Source organism: Rattus norvegicus, chromosome 6 (genome assembly GCF_021556685.1).
Source record: "Rattus norvegicus strain SHRSP/BbbUtx chromosome 6, alternate assembly SHRSP_T2T, whole genome shotgun sequence".
NCBI classification, from domain to species: Eukaryota; Metazoa; Chordata; class Mammalia; order Rodentia; family Muridae; genus Rattus; species Rattus norvegicus.
In genome coordinates, this window is record NC_141539.1 from 83397428 (window position 1) to 83402650 (window position 5223).

Genomic DNA, 5223 nt, shown 5'->3' on the forward strand with positions numbered 1-5223 from the left:
AGGAGTGCTGTAGACCTGTTTTCCTGTTTTCTTTCAGCCAGTTATGGGGATAGAGTGTTCTGCTTTCGGGCGTGTAGTTTTTCCTCTCTACAGGTCTTCAGCTGTTCCTGTGGGCCTGTGTCTTGAGTTCACCAGGCAGGTTTCTTGCAGGGGAAAAGTTGGTTCTACCTGTGGTTCCAAGGCTCAAGTTTGCTCGTGGGGTACTGCCTAAGTCCTCTCCGCGGCGGCAGCAACCTGGAAGATCTGCGCCGCTCTTTCCGGGAGCCTCCGTGCACCAGGGTTCCAGATGACGTTTGGTGTTTTCCTCTGGCGTCTGGATGTGCGCAGAGTGCAGTCTCTTCTGGTTTCCGAGGCGTGTCTGCCTCTCTGAAGGTTTAGCTCTCCCTCCCACGGGATTTGGGTGCAGAGTACTGTTTATCTGGTCTGTTTCCTTCAGGTTCCGGCGGTGTCTCAGGTGCAGGGGTCCTGTCGCTCCTGGGCCCTCCCCTACGGGAACCCAGAGGCCTTATACAGTTGCCTCTTGGGCCAGGGATGTGGGCAGGGGTGGGCAGTGTTGGTGGTCTCCTCTGCTCTGCAGCCTCAGGAGTGCCCACCTGATCAGGCGGTGAGGTCTCTCTCCCACCCCTTGACTAAATTTTTGTTATGTTTCTCTGATCCCTTTCTGTTTGTTTTTGATATTTTGAGAGAGTCCGACAGGGTGGCCCAAACTGGTCTTGAATTTATAGAAATTCTCTTGCATTGACCTCCTGAGTGGTAGGACTATTGTTGTGAGCCACCACTCCCATTTAATCCTATGTCCTCCCTCCCTCCCTTCCCCCTCTCTACCTCCTTCTCTTCCTCCATGCTCTCCGTCTGTGACACAGGGACTCATTCTATAACTTCAGTGAGCCTACAATTCACTGCGTAGTCCAGGCTGGGCTTGGATTTATGGCAGTCTCCTGCCTTGTTCACAAATGCCTGCATTAGAGTTGTGTGTAACCTTATCCAAGCCCTTCCCTTAGTTCTACCTCTTGATCTTTGGGCTTCTACCTTTGTCGTTATACACCATAATTTCTGCGAAAAAAATCTTTTAAAGTTAGTTTTATAAGATTCTCTCACCCTTTATCTCTGATGGCTCTCTACATCCGGTCAAACTCATTGTTTGCCATTCTTCCCATGAGATATGTTTCTGGCTTTGTCTGCTTTCTGCAGGAATCCTCTCAAGCTGTCTGTGTAAGGATTGCCCCTCTCCGTGCTTTCTCTCAGTAATTTCTTTCATCCACAGACCTCCAACTCCTCCATGATATATATTTGGAATTGAGCTCATCTCTGTATTGCAATCTCATTTTCTCTATTGCAGTTTCTCTTTTTATCACCTAAATACTGCCAGGCTCTTAAAAAAAAGAAACCCAGGAAAATGTATACTTTAAGCATTGTAATGTTGTTTGCTTTGAAGATCTGAACCTGAGGAAATGGCAACTCAGTGTAATGTCAAGACATTTAGAGTTTATGTAATTTTAGTTTTGTTGTGAGGACAATATATTCCCTGAATCACATCCAGAAGGTTATCTGTGAAAGCCTTGCTTTGGGTAGCAGTTCCTCTTCCCTGGCTCTGGCTGGCACTTTGTTCCAGCCACTGATACTTCTCATCTGGATCACTATGGAACGTCCCAGGGAATCCCCACCCAGCTTCTTCCCATGCCTGCCACCATACAGCCAGAAAAGGATGTCAAAGCACAATTATATCTTCTTGTTTCCTGCTTCAAAGAGTGGCTCCTTTTCTCATTCAGAGTAAAACAAAAAGTTCTAGTAGAGCTTTGTGAGATCTACTCACTCTTTGTTACCTGATAGGTATAAAGTCCTCTTTTTTTTTTTTTAATTAACTTGAGCATTTCTTATATACATTTCGAGTATTATTCCCTTTCCCGGTTTCCGGGCAAACATCCCCCTCCCCCTCCCCTTCTTTATGGGTGTTCCCCTCCCCATCCTCCCCCCTTGCCGCCCTCCCCCCAACAATCTAGTTCACTGGGGGTTCAGTCTTAGCAGGACCAAGGACTTCCCCTTCCACTGGTGCTCTTACTAGGCTATTCATTGCTACCAATGAGGTCAGAGTCCAGGATCAGTCCATTTATAGTCTTTAGGTAGTGGCTTAGTCCCTCGAAGCTCTGGTTGCTTGGCATTGTTGTACATATGGGGTCTCGAGCCCCTTCAAGCTCTTCCAGTTCTTTCTCTGATTCCTTCAACGGGGGTCCTATTCTCAATTCAGTGGTTTGCTGCTGGCATACGCCTCTGTGTTTGCTGTATTCTGGCTGTGTCTCTCGGGAGAGATCTACATCTGGCTCCTGTTGGCCTGCACTTCTTTGCTTCATCCATCTTGTCTAATTGGGTGGCTGTATATGTGTGGGCCACATGTGGGGCAGGCTCTGAATGGGTGTTCCTTCTGTGTCTGTTTTAATCTTTGCCTCTCTATTCCCTGCCAAGGGTATTCTTGTTCCCCTTTTAAAGAAGGAGTGAAGCATTCACATTTTGATCATCCGTCTTGAGTTTCATTTGTTCTAGGCATCTAGGGTAATTCAAGCATTTGGGCTACTAGCCACTTATCAATGAGTCATACCATGTGTGTTTTTCTGTGATTGGGTTACCTCACTCAGGATGATATTTTCCAGTTCCAACCATTTGCCTACAAATTTCATAAAGTCATTGTTTTTGATAGCTGAGTAATATTCCATTGTGTAGATGTACCACATTTTCTGTATCCATTCCTCTGTTGAAGGGCATCTGGGTTCTTTCCAGCTTCTGGCTATTATAAATAAGGCTGCGATGAACATAGTAGAGCACGTGTCTTTTTTATATGTTGGGGCATCTTTTGGGTATATGCCCAAGAGAGGTATAGCTGGATCCTCAGGTAGTTCAATGTCCAATTTTCTGAGGAACCTCCAGACTGATTTCCAGAATGGTTGTACCAGTCTGCAATCCCACCAACAATGGAGGAGTGTTCCTCTTTCTCCGCATCCTCGCCAGCATCTGCTGTCACCTGAGTTTTTGATCTTAGCCATTCTCACTGGTGTGAGGTGAAATCTCAGGGTTGTTTTGATTTGCATTTCCCTTATGTAAAGTCCTCTTTCTTCACATCACTTTACCATGCTGGCTGTCCTTTTCTTCCCAATTCCTCTGCTATTGTATTTTCTAGTTAAAATAGTTTTGTTTCAGATGTACCAGGACTGCTCAAGACTCAACTATTTCACAGAGGTTTCTCCCTAGTTTCACCTATCAGGGATTTTCTGGGTCCAACTGATAGTCTTGATGTGAGCAAATGTGCCTGAATCTTTTCCAGGCACCTGTGAACCTCTTTTTAAAAATCCAGTTTTATCAAGACTCGCTAAATCTGTAAGTTTAGTCAGTGCAGTTTCCCCTTTGTTTACCAAGGTTCGCCCTTAATGTTTGATCAGCTCATTGTGAGTCTTGAAAAGTCTCTCTCATGTTCCCTTCACTGTACCCTCTCCAATTTTTATGCTAAGGGAATGGTATTGCCATCGACAGAAGGAAATGTGGGAAAAGAGGAGGTTTGACTGTAGCCAATAATAAATTAGCATTAGAATTTATTAAGTTCAATGTGTTGAGGAATAAGTAGTTCTAGATATCCAGGATGGGTTGATCCTGTGTGTGGACCTTAGTAGAGATTTCAAAGCAATAAATGTGTGTGTGTGAGATTCATTAGCTTGTGTTTTAGAAGGTCAGTAAAGCTGTAGCCATGGGTGAAATCATCAGGAGGAGTGCTCAGAGCAAAAGGAGAATTATCCACCAAGATATTCTGAACAAAGCAGAGACCAGGATCACAAATCTAGGAACATGTGATTCTTTTCATTACCTTCTGGAATTAAAAATTTCACTAATTGCATAAGTTCTTGTGGAGTATAAGGTAAAAAATAAAGAAAAGAAAGAAAAATATCTCAGCTAATGTAGGAGGAAACCTAGAAGAAACTTGTTAGGAAGTTAGGGAGAAATGGATGAAAAGTCTGGGTGTTCAGAGCTTCAGATGACACACAGAACATAAACAAATCACACAGTTTGTTGAACACCATGCAGAGTTACTAGAGTAGCTTCTCTTTGTGTTGGATCCTTGCATAGCTTAGGTCCCAGAACCCTGAACAGGGGCAACAGTGGAATCAAGAGATGACAGACATTAAAGAAACAACAGACCTAAATACACAGAACATCTAAGAATTCATGGTCTGCAATTTCTGATGGAGAAGCTGCAGCACCCTAGAAGCCCAGTGTGTTTATTATATACAGCTGAACAAGGAGGTGTGCTTTCCGGTGTGCAGCTGAATAAGTAGGCAGGTTTAGCTAATCTTACTAGTAACAGTCTCTATAAGGGAGTGGTCTTCAGGCTGTAAACATCCAGTCAAGAAAGCTACAGTGGATATTTTCTAAATACACTTTCAATACTTCCAAATGGACCAGAAGGAGGCTTTTGCCATCCCTCTGAGCTTCACCTGGGGAAGGCTTTGTCACTTTCATGGGGCTGAGGTTTTGGGGTCTTTAACATGGCTGTGCCCATGGCCAACAATACACTTCCCTCAGAGTCTCTGTTGCCTGCTACACTTTTGTCAATTGGTTTTGTCGGGATAATAAGAATAAACTTAAGATTTTATATGAAAACTTGATAGAAGGTATCTGTCTGCATCCATGATCAGGTACATTCCTCAAAAGCAAGTGATGGTTAACTGTCTATTTGGTTGTAAGAAGATGAAATATAAGCTTAAGAAGTGTGCCTGTTTCTCTATTTCTCCTCCTCCCATTTATCTCTGTTGGTTACTCTTGTGATCTGTATGTCATCCCTTCCTCTTGAGCATAAATGGACCTGTGGATAATGTGGGCAGTATTCTAATGCCAAGATTACTAATCAGTTGACTTAATTAAAAATAATTCTTTAAATTTTATAATCCAGTCTTTTCCCCCTCCCAGTCTACCCTCTGACTGTTCTACAGTGTTCCTCCCCACTGCCTCTCCAAAATGATGTCCCCACTCCCCTACTCCCTACCCTCACCCCACCAGACTTTCTCACTCCCTGGGGCCTCAAGTCTCTTGAGGATTAGGTGCAGCATCTTCTCTCATTGCGTCAAGACCCAGCAGTCCTCTGCTGTATATGTGTTGGGGGCCTCATGTCAGCTGGTATATGCTGCTTGGTTAGTAGCTCAGTGTCTGAGCAATCTCAGGGGTCAAGGTTACTTGAGACTGTTG